Genomic DNA, 21,613 nt, shown 5'->3' with positions numbered 1-21,613 from the left:
CTCTTGGCCTCCTCCGCAAGCGGGAGCACGCCCGGGATTTCGCATGCTGCCTTAAAAACGGATATCCGAGCCTGCCTAGCTGAGGCGTGCAGGGAGCAGTTGTTGCTGCGATACCTCTGGTGTAGTAAGTCTGGAAGGGAGGTTGGGCCTTCGAAGAGAAAGAGAAAACCCTCAAACCTTGGCTAACGGCGAGGTAGCTGGGATTTTGGAGAGGCCGCCTAACGTTCTGCCACCTCATTGGAATCAGCCTCCGACCTTCTTAACTCCTGGCTGCTGCGGGGCCAGTGGTGCCAGGAGGAGAAGGCGCTCAGGGCACGGTTCCAACCGCCTGCCTGTGCGCTCTAGACGTGCCCCTGGGGCCTGACAGAGCGGCTGTATGAAACCCCGGCGCACTGAACTCTTCCTTTCCTCTGCATGGTGTGCATTTCTGGCGTGACCGGTGGCTGCGTAGCCGCAGCTCCTCCCACGTTACTGTGCTCCAGCCACCGACTGACTGCCTTGCTCCAACAGTACTTGTTTTCTTTTGGAATGTGCCTGTCTCCTTCACATGGTGTAACTCTAAACCTTTTTTTTTTTTTTTTTTGAGACGGAGTTTCCCTCTTGTTGCCCAGGCTGGAGTGTAGTGGCGCGATCTCGGCTCACTGTAACCTCCGCCTCCTGGGTTCAAAAGATTGTCCTGCCTCAGCCTCCCGAGTAGCTGGGATTACGGGCGTGCACCACCATGCCCGGCTAATTTTGTATTTTTAGTAGAGACGGGGTTTCACCATGTTGGCCAGGTGATTGTACCCGCTCGGCCTCCCAAAGTGCTGGCATTACAGGTGTGAGCCTCTGCACCCAGTCACTAATTTTTTTTTTTTAAACCTGACGTTTTAACTCTTTTTGCATCTGTACCTGTAACAAAAGGACAAAAAAAAAAAAAAAAAAACCAAAAAACTAGTGCTTGGGGATTACTGAGGATGAGATCTGTAAAAGCAAGAGGAGAGGCCCCTACGGTTCAATATCCTAGTCAATACCAAGCAAACGTATCTCAGTTGCTCGAGTCCTGAGCATTGCATTTTCCACCTTAAACAGGTGCTAGTTGTCAAGTTCAACTTACACCATTTCTTAAATCCAGGATTCAGTGGGAGGGGATAAATGTCTAATCCTTTTCCTCCAAACACTTTGTGTTATCTCTTACTCTCCCTCTTTGCCTCAGGGCCTTTGTGCTACCTCTGAGGCACTTTGAATTTGTGGGAGGAAGAAAATGGAATGAACAAAGGAGGGAAGATGACAGAAGTAGGTTGTGGAGATTTGAGTGACTGCCGCTACATCTGCAATATCATAACACTCCTTTAGTGCAGTGGTCCCAATTCTTTTGGCACTAGATACGGGTTTCATGGAAGACAGTTTTTCCATGGTCAGAGAGGGGGTATGGTTTTGGGATGATTCAAGCGCATAACATGTATTGTGCACTTTATTTCTATTATTATTACGTTGTAACAGATAATGAAATAATTATGCAACTCACTGTAATGTAGAATCAGTGGGACCCTGAGCTTGTTTTTCTGCAACTAGATGGTCCCATCTGGGGGTGATGGGAGTCAGTGACAGATCCTCAGGCATTAGATTCTCATAAGGAGCATGCAACCTAGATCCCTGGCTTGTGTAGTTCACAATAGGGTTCACGGTCCTAAGAGACTCTAACGCCCCTGTTCATCTGAGGGAAGGCAGAGCTCAGGCAGTAATGCCAGATGGGGAGTGGCTGTAAAAACAGATGAAGCTCCTACCACTCACCACCTGCCCTGAGGCCTGGTTCCTAGGTACCTGTCCGTGGCCTGTGGGTTGGGGACCTTTGTTTTAGTGCACATATTCTTTTCTTAACATCGGAGCAAATTCAATATGCTCAGGTTTTATCTTTTGCCTGCATGACTTTTTCTTTGGCTTTGTATCTCCAATCTGTCTTAGAAACCAAAGAGTAGATGGAGTCATTTTTCTTCCAGCTTTGAACATCAGCATACTCCTTATGGATCCCCCAATTCGTTTCTTTTTCTTTTTCTTTTTTTTAATTTTTTTTTGAGACAGAGTCTCGCTCTGTAGGCCAGGCTGGGGTGCAGTGGCATGATCTTGGCTCACTGCAACCTCCACCTCCCAGGTTCAAGTGATTTTCATGCCTCAGCCTCCTGAGTAGCTGGGACTACAGGTGTGTGCCACCACACCTAGCTAATTTTTAGTAGAGACGGGGTTTCACCATATTGGCCAGGTGAACTCCTGACCTCAAGCGATCTGCCGGCCTCCACCTGCCCAAGTGCTGGGATTTCCAGCGTGAGCCACCGTGCGTTGCCCCAGTTAGTTTCTTGTTATCCTTTATATTAAATGTTGATCTTTGAAAACCTTTAATACATAGCAACTTGAAGGATCTACTCCTGCGTATTTCATATTTCAAGTGGTATCTTGTGTTCTACCCAACCCTGGTTTTTTTGTGGATTATTTAGTCTTCTAATTTTTCTTAGATCTGATTTAATAATGCTTGTGGTTCCCAGAAATCTGAACCCAGGTCAAACTTTAAACAAGAAACTTTAACCAAGACCACTTAAAATACAGTATATAGAAGAAAATCTTACTCTGCAAACCAAATCTCATCTTAAAAATTTGTCATGGAAAATTTCAAACAAATTTTGAAAAGCCATACATAATGAAGCCCAGTGAACTCAATACCAGATTCAGCAATGATTAACTTATGACCCGTCTTGTTGCTTCTATATCACTAACCACATACCTTGTCTTGTTTTGAAGCAAATACGAAGTATCTGAAATCTAAATATTTCAGTATAATCTCCGGAAAATTGACCTCTTAAGAGCATAACCATAATATTATTATCATACCTGAAGTACTTAATATGTTTTCTTGGTATCGTCAAATATCCAGAGTTCAATTTTCTGCTTGTCTTTTTTTTTTTTTTAGTTTGCTTACCTGGGTCAGGATCCAGTCAAATCCACATGATATGTCAAATCCATATGTTCTTAAGCTTCTTTTATTCTTTAAATTCCTCCTCCATTTTTTTTTTCCTTGCAATTTATTTGTCGAAGGAACCAGGTGATTGGTCCTGTACAGTCTCCCATAATCTGGATTTTGCTGATTACATCTAAGCGGTGTTGTTTAACATGGCTTCCTTACCTTTTGATTGCAACACAGCTCTCTTCTGTATGCTTTCCCTAATTAGGTGTTGTTGGTTTATCAACTCATCAACTTCTTTATGAACTCAAATATTGCTTTCAACTGGTTATATCTTCATGCTTAAGATAACCGCTCCTTTTTTTTTTTTTTTTGAAACAGAGTCTTGTTCTTGTCGCCCAGGCTGGAGTGCAATGACGTGATCTCTACCCACTGCAGCCTCCGCCTCCTGGGTTCAAGTGATTCTCCTGCCTCAGCCTCCTGGGTAGCTGGTATTACAGGCACATGCCACCGTGCCTGGCTGATTTTGGTATTTTTATTAGAGACGGGGTTTTGCCATGTTGGCCAGGCTGGTCTTGACCTCAGGTGATCCACCCGCCTTGGCCTCCCAAAGTGTGGGGATTCCAGGCGTGAGCCACCATGCCCGGCCAAGTTAACCACTCCTTTATGATATCTTTGCTTACCTCACCTCTTTGTTGACATTTTCAGACAAACTTCTTCACCTATAGTCCTCCCTTATCTGACTGATTACATCCTGTCTCTAATATTTTCAATTCTTCTCTGTTTAAGTCTTCTCAGTATTGGAGGCAGAACAATAATGGCATAAAGAATAATAACATGAAAATAACCAGCTTTCCCTTGACACTGCTGCTCCCTTCTGTCAGCCTTTTTGCCCATTCTCTCTCCCCTATTTTCTTTGCTCAGTTGCTCCTTAAGCCCCTGCATTCTGGATTCTACCTTCATCAGTATATTCAGACTGTACTTTCAAAGGTCACCAGTGATCTTGATAGTCAGCTCCAGTTGTCTTGCTCAGCCCTCATTCTTTTTTATTTCTTAAAAGTATTTGATAATCAATTCTGCAAATATTTAATGAACCCCCGTGGTAAGTACTGTGCTATGTCTTGGTGATTTGATAGTGAATAAAACGACACAATTTCTGCCCTTATGGAGATTTTGGTCTGATAGGAGAAATTGACACTGATCAAATAATCACAAATTACAGTTGTCCCTCAGTGTAATCTGGGTATTGGTTTCAGGGTCCCTGCATATGCCAAAAATCCATGCATACTTAAGTCCTCAAGTTAGACCTACAGAATCCACTTATATGAGAAGTTGGCCCTCTGTATACCCAGGTTTCACATTTCTCAAATACTGTATTTTCCATTGCCTTTTGTTGAAAAAATTCACATATCAGTGAACCTGTGAATTCAAACTTGTTGTTCAAGGGGTAACTGTATTATAAAATTACAGTTGTGTTCAATGCTAAGGAGAGGCAAATGGTTCAATGAGAACATTTAATAATAGGGAGATTTGGCACAGTGTCACTGAACCAAGCACTGAAGGATAAGTAGGTGAAAGGACGTGGAGGGAAGTGAAGAGGGTGAAAGGAGTTTGCTAGGTAGCGGGAATAGCATACTCAAAGGTCTATGAGAATGGAAGAGTCAAGAAACATAAAGACCAGCAAAGAAAATAATGGTAGAGATGAGACTGAGAGATAGGCAAGGGTCAAATCGTGCAGGTCCTGCAGGCCAAGGCAAGAGATTTGATAAGAGCTCTAGAAACTGAAGTATTTTAAGCAGGGTTGGGGCTTGACTTAGTCAGAGAAGTGCTATATATTCAGATTTGCATTTGAAATTATCTGTTGGCAGCACTGAGGAGAATGGATTTGAAGAGGGAAGATTATATGTAAAGTCCAAGTGGGAGACAGTTACATTATTCCAGGTGGAAGACTGTGGTAGCTTAGGCTAGGAGGATAATAGCCAGAGATTTCAAGAAGGGGATAGAGATAGTTAGTTGCTAAAACTCATGATGACTTGAAATGGATTGACGGGTTGGGATGTGAAAGAGAGGCAGGTCATGGGTTATTCATAGGATTCCTGTTTGCGCAACTGGATTCTGTTTTCTGAGATAGGTAATACAGGAAGAAAACCATGTTTTGAGAGACAGAGTTAGATTTTGGGCATGTAGAATTTGAGATACCCTGGGGGCCTCCAGGTGGAGATAAAAGTAGGTAGAATATAAGCTCATATTATGGTGTCATATTATCTAGGCACAAAATCTGCCTCCTCTACTCCCTGTTTGTGATAAGGACAAGTTATTAACCTACTTTGAAGAAGTAAAAAAGAATGAGGACTGAGCATGGAGCTTAGATGAAACGTATGGCCTAGTGATATGGATGTATGACTCATTTGCATATAGGTGGATGTGGTTTAAGTAAAGGGTAAGAACAAGGTCTTCCAGGGAGCAAGTACAGAATGAAAGAAGGCAGCCTGTGTGGTGCCAAGTGTGTTCACTGCCCTCTCCTGAAACTCTCATTCGTGGAACTCTGAGGGTACCTTGTCCTGGCTCTCCTCCCAGCTCTCTTCTGCCTCTCAACTATTGCTGTACCCCAAGTGTTGATCCTTTCTGTTTTTGTTTTTGTTTTTTTTTTTAAATCTTGGAGAGCTTAATGGTTTTGTTGCTTCTACTATCCATTTTATATGGAGTAATTTCAAAATCTATATTTCTAGTCCTTACCTTTCTCCTGAGTTTCTAATATCTACCTTAGCTGTATTCTAGCGTCTCTACATAGATGTCCTTTCATCTTCCCGAATGCAACATATCTGAATTTTTTTTTTTTTTTTTGAGACAGAGTCTTGCTCTGTCGCCCAGGCTGGAGTGCAGTGGTGTGATCTCCGCTCACTGCAAGCTCCGCCTCCCGGGTTCACGCCATTCTCCTGCTTCAGCCTCCTGAGTAGCTGGTACTACAGGTGCCCGCCACCACGCCTGGCTAATTTTTTTGTATTTTTAGTAGAGACAGGGTTTCACTGTGTTAGCAAGGATGGTCTCAATCTCCTGACCTCATGATCTGCCTGCCTCGGCCTCCCAAATATCTGAAATTTTTATTACTTATCTTTCCCCTCTGGATTCACCATGTGATTCCCCTGTTTGTGTCTGTGGTATTGATCACACCCAACATTTAATCATTTTTTACTTTTTCTCATCCTCATTTTTCGAATAAACATTACATTATTAAGCTTTATTACTCTCCTTTCCATTCCCTTTTTGCTACTAATTACTATTTCAGTCCTAATTATTTCATTCTTGGATTCTTTCAGTAACACATTTAATAATATGGGAGGACATGGTTATCAAAAGATACAATTACAGCAAATTTAGCTTCAAGTTCAAATTGGCTCTTACTTGTGATTCCAGAATCAAACAACACCTCATTTTATAAAATAGAATGAGTGTTCAGATGAAGTGAGCAGAAGAGTTTGGCTTCATAGGCAGAAAAGGGTAGAAGAAAGCAGAAATGGAGCAAAAAGCAGATTGGTCGGTTCAAAATTTCTTTCCTTATAATGTTAAAACAGGGAACATCCTCCTCATGCTAGCTTAGGTAAACCGTACTCCTGATTGGCTGTTACGAATATTCTGTTTTTGGAAAACTGGCCTGTTTCAGATGTCAGTTTGATTATGTGGCACCTATATGAATGACTTCATTCTGGTTTGTTTGGTCTCTTGGGACCTAGTGCAGGAGGCTAGTCCAAACAATGGCCTCCCATACTTTGTTTACATGGCATAGTTAAGAATATAAGCTCATATTATGGTGTCACATTATCTAGGCACAAATTCTGCCTTCTCTACTCCCTAGTTTGTGATAAGGACAAGTTCCTTAGCCTCTCTTTGACTAAATTTTCTCACTTATAAAATGGGGATAATATGCTTGAGCATGGGAGGTAGAGGCTGTAGTGAGCTATGATCACACCACTGCACTCTAGCCTGGGCGACATCTCACCTAGGCTAGAAATCTCACCTTTGAAATCTCCTAAATGAAAAGAGTGGCTTTTGAATGCTAGGGAGATGACTGGTTGCAGGGTGGGGGCTGGTCACCAGAAAGACCAAGGCATGATTAGAATTGGTTGGAACTTTCAGCCCTATGTCCCGGTCACCAGGGAGGGGAGAGAGGCTGCAGATTGAGTTGATCACCAAGGACCAATGTGATCAATCATGCCTATGCAATAAAGTTTCCATAAACAGTTAAAAGGATAGCTTGTGGGGAGCTTCCGAATAGTTGAACATATAGAGGTTCCTTGAGGCAGAGTTGATTGCTTGGTGTGTGGGGAAATAACTCCCACACATGTCGTGTCACAAGTGTTGTGTTGAGTGGTATGTGAGAGTGGAAGGGAAAAAAGTTTCACTAATTCAATTTCTTTTATGGGGTTGTGTTGAGAATTAAATTAAAAAGTGCATGTTAGCACAGTGTCCAGAGAGGACGTGGAAGCTTCATACCCCCTCTCTCTCATATGCTTGCCCTAGGTACCTCTTCCAGCTGGCTGTTCATCTGTATCCTTTGTAATATCCTCCATAAATAATGAGTTGATGTAAGTAGAGTGTTTCCCTGAGTTCTGTGAACTGCTCTAGCAAGTTAATTGAATCCAAGGAGGCAGTTGTGGGGGCCCCCAATTTATTGCTGGTCGGTCAGAAGTATGGGTGACAATCTACTACTTGTGACTGGCATCTGAAGCGGGGGGAATTCTTGTGGGCTTGAGCCCTCAACCTGTGGGATCTGACCCTATTTCAAAGTAGATAGAATCACAATGGAACTAGAAGACACCCAGCTGATGTCCACTGCAGAGTTGATTGCTTGGTGTGTGGGGAAATAACTCCCACACATTTCGTGTCGCAAGTGTTGTGTTGAGTGGTATGTGAGAGTGGAGGGGAAAAAAGTTTCACTAATTCAATTTCTTTTATGGGATTGTGGTGAGAATTAAATTAAAAAGTGCATGTTAGCACAGTGTCTACCAAGTAATAATAACTAAATACATTATAGATACTGTATAGTATTGTTATTCTTCATTCTTATTCTTATTAGATGAATAGCTCCCTGCCTTCCCTTATATCTCTTTTGGCTCAATCTATCCTACATCATTGCCAGATGAATCTTCCTAAAACTTTAATCAAGTTATATTGCTTAAGCACTTGCAGTGATTTATCTTTGCCAGAGTAAATTCAGTTTCCCTGGGTTCCTGCACAACCTGGAGCCATCCTGCCTTTTCAGTCTTATTTCCCCTCTACTCAAGTCCTCTATTCTAGCTAGTTTTGTTTCTTCGCTGTCCTGAAAGCCACTTGGCTTATTTAACTCTGTGCCCTATACTGCCTTCTTTATCTAGATTGTCCTCTTGTCTCCTTCCAAATCCCATGGAGCTATTGAATTCTCAGCTCCAACTCACCTCTTCTACCAAGCCAAGCCTAACTACCCTTAAGCCACTGGAATCTGACCATCTTTGAAATTTCTGTAGCACTTGCTTTTGTCATTTAACACCTACAACATTTAGATTGAGACTGTTATTATTCTGTTTAGTCTTATCTTTTCTTCTTGAGCTGCTCTTTCCCTTCCAATCATACTTTCTGATATTTCATAATGAGAGACCTTCACCAGTATGTTTACTAAACACTCAAATGTCAGCTGCGATGATGATGGACAATCAAAAATGTCTCCAGACATCACCAAATGTCCAATCCACCGTGGGGTCAACAATATCCAGGATTGAGAATCAGCATCTAGTATTCACAACGTCTAGCATTGCTACAGGATGATGATGATGAAGAGATGATGTACATTTCCACTGATAGTCATACAGGGCCTTCTCTGTTTATGTCTCTTTCCAGCAATCACAAAGGCAGTGTGTTATACAGGAAGCAGCAACAAAGGATCAGGAATCAGGAGACTAGAGTTCTAGTCTCAGTAATTTGCTTTCATAATTTGGATAAGTCAGTCTGTGTTTCAGCTATTTCACCTACAAAATCAATAGTTAAATGAGATATTGTTAATTGCTTTCAATTCTAAAATTCTTTTCTTCTTAAATCTGTTGTGTAACGGCAACTCAAGTTTGTTATTCTCAATTATTCTTATTTACATATTAAGCATTTTTACTTATATTTTGCCTTACTGTTATTACTTTTCCAAGTATATGTGTCTTATTCTCTCAAGAATATCAAGCTTTTTGGGGCAGCATGTGTGTGATATTTATTGTTGTTCATAACATCTAGTATTGCTACATGTACAGTGAAAATCAAGTTTGGTTGAATTAATTTTGATTTATTTTCATTTTTGGTAATTTTAGCCTTTATCCCTCAGGAGAAAAACATTTAGTTACTTCCTTTCACTTAGTAATTTATTTCACTTAGTTCCTGTCCTGAAATTACTAATAATCAATGAGATTCCTCATTTGGGAGGGATAGAGTGAAAGATATTAATGTTGTAAATCAGGGTTTCTCAACCTCAGCACTATTGACATTTTTGTCTTGATACTTCTTCGTTATGGGGGCTGTTCTGTGCATTTTAGGATGTTTGGCAGCATTCCTGGCCTCTACCTACTAGATGCAGCAGCACTCTTTCAATTGTGACCATCAAAAATGTCTCCTGACATCACCAAAAGTCTACTGTGGAAGTTACAACATCCAGGATTGCGAATCAACTATTTTAAATGAAAGGAAGACTAGATGCACCAGATTGTGAATGAGGTTTTCTTGTATTTCTTCTTCTTCTTTTTTTAAAATTTTACTTTAAGTTCTGAGATACATGTGCAGGACATGCAGGTTTGTTACATAGGTATACACGTGCCACGGTGGTTTGCTGCACCCATCAACCCATCATCTAGGTTTTAAGCCCTTCATGCATTAGGTATTTGTCCTAATGCTCTCCCTCCCCTTGCCCACCCTACCCCATGACAGGCGCCCATGTGTGATATTCCCCTCCCTGTGTCCATGTGTTCTCATTGTTCAGCTACCACTTATGAGTGAGAACATGCAGTGTTTGGTTTTCTGTCCCTGTGTTAGTTTGCTGAGAATGATGGTTTCCAGCTTCATCCATGTCTCTGCAAAGGACATGAACTCATGAATGAGGTTTTCTTTACATCATATTTCTTTGTATCTGGCTTACTTCTTAAATTTTTAGAAATAAGAGATCCTCTGTCACTTTACCCAATTATCTCCACTGGTAACATCTTTCAAAACCATACTACAGTATCACACAAGGATATTAACATTGATAAGGTCAAGATAAAGAACAAGGTTCCCTCATGTTGCCATTTTATATCCGCACCCAATGTCTTTCCACCCTGACTTCCTATTTAAATGGAATCATACAGTATAGAACTTTTGGGATTTTTTTTTTCACTCAGAAAATTATCTGGAGATTCATCCAGGTTGTTCTTTTCCACTGTTGAGCAGTATTCCATGGCATGGATGTATCACAGTTTGTTTAAACATTTACCCGCTGGGGGACATCTGGATTATTTCCACTTTTTTTTTTTTGCAATTGCGAACAGTGTTACTATAAACATTCATATACAGATTTTTGTGTGAATATGTTTTCAACTCTCTGGAATAAATGCCCAAGAGTACAATTGCCTGGCTATATGGTAGTTGCATGTTTAGTTTTAAAAGAAACTGCCAAACTAATTTATTTTCCATGTACATTTTATATTTCCATCAGTGGCGTATGAATGATCCAGTTTTTGTGCATCCTCGCCAGCATTTGATACTGTCAGCTTTCAATTTCAGCCACTCCCTAGGTATGTAGTAACATTTCATTGTGGTTTTAATTTACGTTAAATTCAATGTAGCTAATAATGTTGAAAATCTCATGTATTCGTCATTTGAATATTCTCTTTAGTGAAGTGTTTCATGTCTTTGGCCCATTTTCTAATTTTATGTTTTTAATGTTGAATTTTGAGAGTTCTTTATATGTTCTAGATACTAGTCTTTTGCCAAACAGGTGGTATGAAAACACTTTCTCCTGATCTATAGGTTGTATTTTTATGCCCTTAGTAGAGCCTTTCCCCAAGCAAAACTTTTAAATTTTATTAAGTCCAACTAATTAATTTTTCCTTTTATGGATCATACATTTAGTGGTAAGTCTAAGAACTCTTTACTTAGCTCCAAATCCCCCAAATTTTCTCATTTTATTCTAAAAGTTTCATATAGTTTTACATTTTATATATTTAAGTCTGTGATCCATCCTGAGTTAATTTTTGTATAAGGTGGATATGGTTTGGGTGTGGTTTGTTTGTCTCCACCAAAACTCATGTTGAAATTTGATCCCCTATGTGGTGATGTTAGGCTGTGGGACCTAGTGCGAAGTGTTTGGGTTTTGGGGGTGGATCCCTCATGAAATGGCTTTGCATTCTCACTCTGGTAACACTGGATTAGTTCTCACAAGAATGGATTAGTTCCCATAAGAGTTGGTTGTTATAAAGCCCGGATGCTCTTCAGGTTTTCTCTCTTTGTACCTGTTCTCTTCTCCTTTGACCTTTTCTGCCATGTTGTGACACCTTCACCAGAAGCCAGGGTGGCCATGTCATTGAACTTCCAAGCCTGCAGAACCATGAGCTAAATAAACCTCTTTTCTTTCTAAATTACCCAATCTCAGGTATTTAGAGAATGGTTTACCCTTAGAGAATGGTTCTGGTTAACTTCTGGACTTAAAATCTCCTTGCTAATTAAGTGCTGTTTTAACTGGGGGCAGAATGGGTGCCTTAAAAGAACTTAGGGACCTAATGGCGGTTTTCCTACTGATAGGGCAGTATCAGAACTAAAATTTGGCTTTGGAGGACATTTTTCTTCTGATTGTTGAAGGCGGAGTTTTCCCATTCACAGAAGTGGCATAAAGCCTGGTCTCTAGTATAGGGGTGCAAAAAGGGACGAGAATTGGGAGGCTAGAGTGTTACAGCAATGGATCGACAACGTGCCTCATGGAGAGGCTTCCTGTTCCACTAGGTGGCGCTATTGACCTAGAAATACCACGTGTTTCCCAGAGGAAGGGTAGGGAAATGATTATTGAGAGAGGCTTTTTGCTCCTAGAAAATGACAGAAAACAGCATTCCCTTGTGCTATATTCCCAGTTACTATGGCATTCGCTAATCTTTCCTAACAGGACTATTTCCCTGTTTTCAAAGGGCATGCTTCCAGTTTTTGCCCATTCAGTATGTATTGGCTGTGGGTTTGTCATAAATAGCTCTTATTGTTTTGAAATACATCCCATCAATACCTAGTTTATTGAGAGTTTTTAGCATGAAGGGCTGTAAAATTTTGTCAAAGGCCTTTTCTGCATCTCTTGAGATAATCATGTGGTTTTTGTCTTCGGTGCTGTTTATGTGATGGATTACATTTATTGATTTGTATATGTTGAACCAGCCTTGCATCCCAGGGATGAAGCCAACTTGATCGTGGTGGATAAGCTTTTTGATGTGCTGCTGGATTCGGTTTGCCAGTATTTTATTGAGGATTCTGCATCGATGTTCATCAGGGATATTGGTCTAAAATTCTCTTTTTTTGTTGTGTCTCTGCCAGGCTTTGGTATCAGGAAGATGCTGGCCTCATAAAATGAGTTAGGGAGGATTCCCTCTTTTTCTATTGATTGGAATAGTTTCAGAAGGAATGGTACCAGCTCCTCTTTGTACCTCTGGTAGAATTTGGCTGTGAATCCATCAGGTCCTGGACTTTTTTTTGGTTGGTGGGCTATTAATTATTGCCTCAATTTCAGAGCCTGTTATTGGTCTATTCAGGGATTCAACTTCTTCCTGGTTTAGTTTTGGGAGAGTGTAAGTGTCCAGGAAATTATCCATTTCTTCTAGATTTTCTAGTTTATTTGCGTAGAGGTGTTTATAGTATTCCCTGATGGTAGTTTGCATTTGTGTGGGGTCGGTGGTGATATCCCCTTTATCATTTTTTATTGCGTCTATTTGATTCTTCTCTCTTTTTTTCTTTACTAGTCTTGCTAGTGGTCTATCAATTTTGTTGATCATTTCAAAAAACCAGCTCCTGGACTCATTGATTTTTTTGAAGGGTTTTTTGTGTCTCTATCTCCTTCAGTTCTGCTCTGATCTTAGTTATTTCTTGCCTTCTGCTAGCTTTTGAATGTGTTTGCTCTTGTTTCTCTAGTTCTTTTAATTGTGATGTTAGGGTGTCAATTTTAGATCTTTCCTGCTTTCTCTTGTGGGCATTTAGTGCTATAAATTTCCCTGTACACATTGCTTTGAATGTGTCCCAGAGATTCTGGTATGTTGTGTCTTTGTTCTCATTGGTTTCAAAGAACATCTTTATTTCTGCCTTCATTTCGTTATGTACCCAGTACTCACTCAGGAACAGGTTGTTCAGTTTCCATATAGTTGAGCAGTTTTGAGTGAGTTTCTTAATCCTGAGTTCTAGTTTGATTGCACTGTGCTCTGAGAGACAGTTTGTTATTATTTCTCTCCTTTTACATTTGCTGAGGAGTGCTTTACTTCCAACTATGTGGTCAATTTTGGAATAAGTGCGATGTGGTGCTGAGAAGAATGTATATTCTGTTGATTTAGGGTAGAGAGTTTGGTAGATGTCTATTAAGTCTGCTTGGTGCAGAGCTGAGTTCAATTCCTAGATATCCTTGTTAACTTTCTATCTCATTGATCTGTCTAATGTTGACAGTGGGGTGTTAACGTCTCCCATTATTATTGTGTGGGAGTCTAAGTCTCTTTGTAGGTCTCTAAGGACTTGCTTTATGAATCTGGGTGCTCCTGTATTGGGTGCATATATATTTAGGATAGTTAGCTCTTCCTGTTGAATTGATCCCTTTACCATTATGTAATGGCCTTCTTTGTCTCTTTAGATCTTTGTTGGTTTAAAGTCTGTTTTATCAGAGACTAGGATTGCAGCCCCGCTTTTTTTTTTTTTTTTGTTTTCCATGTGCTTGGTAGATCTTCCTCTATCCCTTTATTTTGAGCCTGTGTGTGTCTCTGGATGTGAGATAGGTCTCCTGAATACATTGATGGGTCTTGACCCTTTATCCAATTTGTCAGTCTGTGTCTTTTAATTGGAGCATTTAGTCCATTTGCATTTAAGGTTAATATTGTTATGTGTGAATTTGGTCCTGTCATTATGATATTAGCTGGTTCTTTTGCTCGTTAGTTGATGCAGTTTCTTCCTAGCATCGATGGTCTTTGCAATTTGGCATGTTTTTGCAGTGGTTGGTAAGGTTGTTCCTTTCCATGTTTAGTGCTTCCTTCAGGAGCTCTTGTAAGGCAGGCCTGGTGGTGACAAAATCTCTCAGCATTTGCTTGTCTGTAAAGGATTGTATTTCTCCTTTACTTACAAAACTTAGTTTGGCTGGATATGAAATTTTGGGTTGAAAATTCTTTTCTTTAAGAATGTTGAGCCAGATGGGGTGTCTCACGCCTGTAATCCCAGCACTTTGGGAGACCGAGGTGGGCAGATCACGAGGTCAGGTCATCAATACCATGGTGAAACCCCGTCTTTACTAAAAATACAAAAAAATTAGCCGGGTGTGGTGGCAGGTGCCTGTAGTCCTACCTACTTGGGAGGCTGAGGCAGGAGAATGGCATGAACCCGGGAGGCAGAGCTTGCAGTGAGCCGAGATTGCACCACTGCACTGCAGTCTGGGTGACAGAGTGAGACTGCATCCCAAAATTAAAAAAAAAAAAAAAAAAGAATGTTGAATATTGGCCCCTACTCTCTTCTGGCTTGTAGAGTTTCTGCCAAGATATCTGCTGTTAGTCTGATGGGCTTCCCTTTGTGGGTAACCTGACCTTTCTCTCTGGCTGCCCTTAACATTCTTTGCCTTCATTTCAACTTTGGTGAATCTGACAATTATGTGTCTTGGAGTTGCTCTTCTCGAGGAGTGTCTTTGTGGCATTCTCTATATTTCCTGTATTTGAATGTTGGCCTGCCTTGCTAGGTTGGGGAATTCTCCTGGATAATATCCTGAAGAGTGTTTTCCAACTTGGTTCCATTCTCCCCATCACTTTCAGGTACCCCAATCAGACGTAGATTTGGTCTTTTCACGTAGTCCCATATTTCTTGGAGGCTTTGTTTGTTTCTTTTTAATCTTTTTTCTCTAAACTTCTCTTTCTCGCTTCATTTCATTCATTTGATCTTCAATCACTGATACTCTTTCTTCCAGTTGATCGAATCGGCTACTGAAGCTTGTGCATGTGTCATGTAGTTCTCATGCCATGGTTTTCAGCTCCAACAGGTCATTTACGGTCTCTTCTACCCTGTTTATTCTAGTTAGCCATTCGTATAATCTTTTTTCAAGGTTTTTAGCTTCTTTGCGATGGGTTCAAACATCCTCCCTTAGCTCGGAGAAGTTTGTTATTACCGATCATTTAAAGCCTTCTTCTCTCAACTCTTCAGAGTCATTCTCCATCCAGGTTTGTTCTGTTGCTGGCGAGGAGCCGTGTTCCTTTGAAGGAGAAGAGGTGCTCTGATTTTTAGAATTTTCAGCTTTTCTGCTCTGGTTTCTCCCCATCTTTGTGGTTTTATCTGCCTTGTTCTTTGATGATGGTGACATACAGATGGGGTTTTGGTGTGGATGTCCTTTCTGTTTGTTAGTTTTCCTTCTAACACTCAGGACCCTCAGCTGCAGGTCTGTTGGAGTTTGCTGGAGGTCCACTCCAGACCCTGTTTGCCTGGGTATCACCAGTGATACTGTGAGTTAATACTTTAAAAACTCCCATATATATATCTATACACACACACACACACATATATATACATATATACATATATATGGGAGTTTTTAAGTATATATATAGTTCTGTCCCTCTGGAGAACCCTGACAAATACATTGGGTATAAAAATCAGCTTACAATATTTTTTGAAATTTTATTTTATATTTGTTTTAAATTCTGGGATACATGTGCAGGACATGCAGGTGTTTTACATAGGTAAACATCTGCCATGGTGGTTTGCTGCACCTGCCAACCCATCACCTAGGCTTAAGCCCAGCATGCATTAGGCATTTTTCCTAATGATCTCCCTCTCCCAGCCCCCAACCCCTGACAGCCACCAGTGTGTGTTGTTCCCCTCCCTGAGCCCATATGTTCTCACTGTTCAGCTCCCACTTATAAGTGAGAACATGTAGTGTTTGGTTTTCTGTTCCTGTATTAGTTTGCTGAGGATAATGGCTTCCAGCTGCATTCATGTCCTTGAAAAGGACATGATCTCATTCCTTTTTATGACTGCTTAGTAATTCATGGTGTATATGTACCACATTTTCTTTATCCAGTCTATCATTGATGGGCATTTGGGTTGATTCCATGTCTTTGCTATTGTGAATAGTGCTGCAATGAATATACGTATGCATGTATCTTTATAATAGAATGACTTATATTCCTTTGGGTATATAGCCAGTAATAGAATTGCTGTGTCAAATGGTATTTTTGGTTCTAGATCTTTGAGGAATTGCCACACTGTCTTCCACAATGGTTGAACTAATTTACATTTCCGCTAACCGTGTAAAAGTGTTCCTATTTCTTTGCAACCTCTCCAGCCTTTGTTGTTTCTTGACTTTTTAATAATCGCTATTCTGACTGGCATAATATGGTATCTCATTGTGGTTTTGATTAGCATTTCTCTAATGATCAGTGATGTTGAGCTTTTATTCATATATTTGTTGGTTGCATCAATGTCTTCTTTTGAAAAGTGTCTGTTCATGTTCTTTGCTGACTTTTTAATGGGGTTGTTCGTTTTTTCTTGTAAACTTGTTTAAGTTCCTTGTAGACTCTGGATATTAGACCTTCGTCAGATGGATAGAATGCAAAATTTCTCTCCCACTCTGTAAATTGTGTTCACCATTCACTCTGATGATGCTTTCTTTTGCAGTGCAGAAGCTCTTTAGTTTAATTAGATCCCATTTGTCAATTTTTACTTTTGTTGCAATTACTTTCAGTGATTTTGTCATGAAATCTTTGCCTGTGCTTATGTCCTGAATGGTATTACCTAGATTTTCTTCTAGGGTTTTTAGAGTTTTGGGGTTTACATTTATGTCTTTAATCCATCTTGAGTTAATTTTTGCACAAAGTATAAGGAAGGGGTCCAGTTTCAATTTTTTTTTTTTTTGATATGGCTAGCCAGTTCTCTCAGCATCATTGATTAATTAGGGAATCCTTTCCCCATTGCTTGTTTTTGTCAGGTTTGTTGAAGATCAGATGGTTGTAGATGTACAGTATTGTTTCTGAGTTATCTATTCTGTTCCATTGGTCTATGTGTCTGTTTTTGTACCAGTACCCTGCTGTTTTGGTTACTGTAGCCCTGTAGTATAGTTTGAAGTCAGGTAGCTTAATACTTTCAGCTTTGTTCTTTTTGCTTAGGATTGTCTTGGCTATATGAGGTCTTTTTTAATTTCATATGAATTTTAAAATAGTTCCTTCTAATTCTCTGAAGAATGTCAACGATAGTTTAATGAGAATAGCACTGAATCTATAAATTGCTTTGGGCAGTATGGCCATTTTCACGATGTTGATTCTTCCTATCCCATGAGCATGGAATGTTTTTCCATTTGTTTGTGTCCTCTCTGATTTTCTTGATCAGTGGTTTGTAGTTCCCCTTGAAGAGGTTCTTCACTTCCCTTGTTAGCTGTATTCCTAGGTATTCTATTGTCTTTGTAGAAATTGTGGATGGGAGTTCATTCTTCATTTGGCTCTCTGAAACTTAGTTTGGCTGGATATAAAATTCTGGGTGGGAATTTTTTTTTTTTTTAAAGAACGTTGAATATTGGCCCCCAATCTCTTCTGACTTGTAGGGTTTCTCCTGAGAGGTCTGCTGTTAGTTTGATGGGCTTCCCTTTGTAGGTGACCTGGCTTTTCTCATTGCTGCCCTTAAAATCTTTTTCTTCATTTTGACCATGGTGAATCTGATGATTATGTGTCTTGGGTTGATCTTTTCATGGAGTATCTTACTGGGTATCTCTGGGTTTCCTGATAGAATATTGGCCTGCCTTGCTAGGTTGGGGAAGTTGTCCTGGATGATATCCTGAAGTGTGTTTTCCAACTTGGCTCTGTTCTCCCCATCTCTTTTAGGTACCCTAATCAGTCATAGGTTTGGTCTTTTCACATAATCCCATAGTTCTTAGAAGTTTTGTTCATTCTTTTAATTCTTTTTTCTCTAATCTTATTTGCCTCTCTTATTTCAGCAAGATAGTCTTCAAGCTCTGATATTGTTTCTTCTGCTTGGTCTGTTCATCTATTGATACTTGTATTTGCATTGTGAAGTTCTTGTGTTGTGTTTTTCAGCTCCATCAGGTCATTTATATTCCTCTATAAACTGGCTATTCTGGTTAACAGCTCCTGTAATGTTTTATCATGGTTCTTAGCTTCTTTACATTGGATTAAAACATACTCCTTTAGCTCAGTGAAGTTTGTTGTTACCCACCTTCTTAAGCCTACTTCCATCAGTTTATCCATCTCAGCCTCAGCCCAGGTCTGTGCTCTTGCTGGAGAGGTGTTGCAATCATTTGGAGAAGAGGCTCTCTGGCTTTTAGAGTTTTCAGTGTTTTTGCATTGATTGTCATCTTCATGGGTTTATCTACCTTCAGTCTTTGAGGCTGCTGACTTTTGGCTGGGGTTTCTGTGGGGTCTTTTTCATTGATTTTGTTGTTGTTTTGTTGCTTTCTGTTTGTTTCCCTTTTAGAAGTCAGGCCCCCCTTCCCCAGGGCTGCTGCAGTTTGCTGGGGGTCCACTGCAGACCCTATTCACCTGGGTCCCGCCTGCACCTGGAGGTATCACCAGTGGAGGCTGCAGAACAGCAAAGATGGCAGCCTGTTCCTTCCTCTGGGAGCTCCTTCCCAGAGGGACACCAACCTGATGCCGGCTGGAATGCTTCTGTATGAGGTGTCTGGAGGCCCCTGTTGGGGGGTCTCACCCAGTCTGGAATAACAAGACCTGCTTAAATCAGCAGTCTGGCTGCCTCTTGGCAAAATAGGTGTGTTGCATTGGGGGAAAACTCCCTCATCCGGGCTGCCCTAACTCTTCAGAGCTAGCAGGCAGAAAAGACTAAGATGGCTGATCGGTGGAGACCACAGTGCCCCTCCTGCTAGGGGCTCATCTCAGAGAGATCAGAGTTCTGTCTATAACCCCCTGGCTGGAGATGCTGAAATGACCACAGGGAGGCCCTGCCTGGTGAGGAGGCATGGGTCAGGGTCCCACTTAAAGAAGCAGCCTGGCCATGATCTGTCACAGCCATTGCACTGTGCTGTGGGGAACTCCTCCTAGTCCAAACCGCCCTGTCTCGCTGGCACTTGCAGGGGAAAATGGCTGACTGGAGCTGCAGTGATGGTGGTCACCCCTCCCCGCCAGGAACTCAGTAGTCTTAGGCAGTTCCCAGCATACTGTCCTGGCTGGCAGGGATTCCAAGCCCGTGGGTCTTAGCTTGTGGGGTTCTGTGAGAGTGGAGCCTGCTGAGCGAGGCCGCTTGGCTCTCTGGCTTCAGCCCTTTTCCTATAGGAGTGGATAGATCTCCTGCCTCACTGGATTTGCTGGAGCTAAAATATGCAAAACACCTGCATCTCAGGGTCTGCCCAAGTGGCTGCTGACCTGAGCAGTTGCTGTGGGTCTGCACAGCTCTGTGCTTTGGACCCAAGGCCCTGGTGATGTGGGCTTACTAGGGAATCTCCTAATCTGTGGGTTGCAAAGATCTGTGGGAAAAGCGCGGTTTCCTGGGTGGGGTAGCACAATCACTCACTGCCTCCTTTGGCTGGGGGAAGGAGCTCCCTTTGCCCCGTGCAGCTCCCAGGTGGGCCCTCACTCCACCCTGTTTTTGCTCACTGTCTGAGGGTTGTGCCAACTGCCTAGTCAGTCCCAATGAGAGAACCTGGGTACCTCAGCTGAAGATGCAGAATTCACTCACCCTTTCGTTCTTCTTGTGGGAGCCTCAGACTGGAGCTGTTTTTACTCGGCCATCATGGCACCTCCCCCACAACTTACAAAAATTAATAGCACTTCTCTGTATCAGTAATAATGAAGCATAAGGTATAATGAAAAGCTAAGTTACTATTCACAACAACACATATAGAAAAGTTTCTAGAAATTAATTCAACCAAAAATACTCAAAGACTTTATGGAGAAAATCTGAAGACTGATAAATGGTTTTGATCATAATATGAAAAAATGGAGAATTGTTTCATGTTCTTGAATGAAATGACAACTCACCTCAATAAAATTTTCAAATGCAAACTTTTGTTGCATTTAATAAAATATTCTAAAATGTATGTGGAAGAATAAATGCACACAAATATCAAAATCAACCTTGAATAAGAAGAGTTAAGAAGAATGTATCTATTAGAGTCCAGTTAAGAACCATTAACCTTTCTTGAAGTCATAATATCAAAAAGACACCTGTATACATATGTTTAGTTTATTGCACCACAATTGCAAAGATATGGAACCAACCTAAGTGTCCATCAACCAATGAGTGGCTAAAGAAAATGTGGTATATATACACCGTGGAATACTACTCAGGCACAAAAAGGAATGAAATAATGTGTTTTGCAGCAACTTAGATAGAGCAGCAGGGCATTATTCTAAGTGAAGTAACTCAGGAATGGAAAACCAAATACTGTATGTTCTCACTTATAAGTGGGAGCTAAGCTATGGGGATGCAAAGGCATACATGATGGTATAATGGACTTTGGAGATTCAGAAAAGGGGAGAGTGAGAGGTGGCGAGGGATAAAAAACTATATATTGGGCCTGGCGCCTTGGCTTACGGCTGTAATTCCAGCACTTTGGGAGGCTGAGGCGAGTGGATCACCTGAGGTCAGGAGCTCAAGACCAGCCTGGGCAACATGTTGAAACCTCATCTCTACTAAAAATACAAAAATTAGCCAGGTGTGGCGGCACATGCCTGTAATCGCAGCTACTTGGGAGGCTGAGACAAGAGAATCACTTGAACCCAGGAGGCGGAGGTTGCGGTGAGCCAAGATCACGCCATTGCACTCCAGCCTGGGTGACAGAGTGAGACTCATCTCAAACAAAACAAAACTCCCAAAACTATATATTGGGTGCAGTATACACTACTCAGGTGACAGCTGTGCTAAAATCTCAGACTTCACCAATATACGATTCATCCATGTAACCGAAAACCACTTGGACCCCAAGAGCTATGGGAAAAAAAAAAAAGAGAAACATTCACATTTCTAGGTTTTCAAGCAAGGGGAATTAAATACAAGAAAATGGTTGCAAAAGTGTTGAGAAGCTGAAGGAGCCAAAAAGGGAACAATGCTGTTCCCCAGAGATCCGTACCTGTGAGAAGCCGTTATCATCCCTAGGGCTGCAGGAGCAAAGGAAACTTGGTATTATCTAGAGTCCATAAGTGCTGCGGGGTAACTGAGGCGAGGGAGAGCCTGCTGCTGAAGCTGCCTGTGTAATATTGTCATCACCACTTTTCAGGAAGCCAGGAACCTATATTTTTGCAGAGCAGAAGTTGCTGATGCTGTTGGATTTGCTGCCACAGTTGCCATGAATACGGTGCTATTATGTTAGCTGGCAGTCTTCTGCAGTTGTTTGCCGCTGCCACTGCCAGAGCCACAGGCTGGTTTCGAATTTCCTGCAATTCAGAGAAGAGCAATCAATAATGGGCAGGAATGGAACTGAGAGCCAACAGACAAAGAAATGGCACAGTGAGGGAACTTTCCCTACCAGATTTA

The 21,613-nt window shown here is 41.2% G+C and overlaps 1 long non-coding RNA gene across 1 annotated transcript; it reads left to right on the top strand.

Annotated features, from left to right (window-relative positions):
* The first annotated feature begins 7 nt into the window (after positions 1 to 7).
* On the top strand, positions 8 to 20,025 carry LOC111540303. The gene is made up of 5 exons (XR_002730931.1): positions 8 to 124; positions 7,451 to 7,515; positions 9,481 to 9,658; positions 10,632 to 10,710; positions 18,602 to 20,025. It is a non-coding gene; the product is annotated as an uncharacterized LOC111540303 (long non-coding RNA).
* Positions 20,026 to 21,613: the final 1,588 nt, after the last annotated feature.

This window comes from Piliocolobus tephrosceles, chromosome 13, assembly GCF_002776525.5.
Source record: "Piliocolobus tephrosceles isolate RC106 chromosome 13, ASM277652v3, whole genome shotgun sequence".
NCBI classification, from domain to species: Eukaryota; Metazoa; Chordata; class Mammalia; order Primates; family Cercopithecidae; genus Piliocolobus; species Piliocolobus tephrosceles.
Note: the sequence above shows the minus strand (reverse complement) of the source record. Positions and strands in the feature narration are given on the sequence as shown.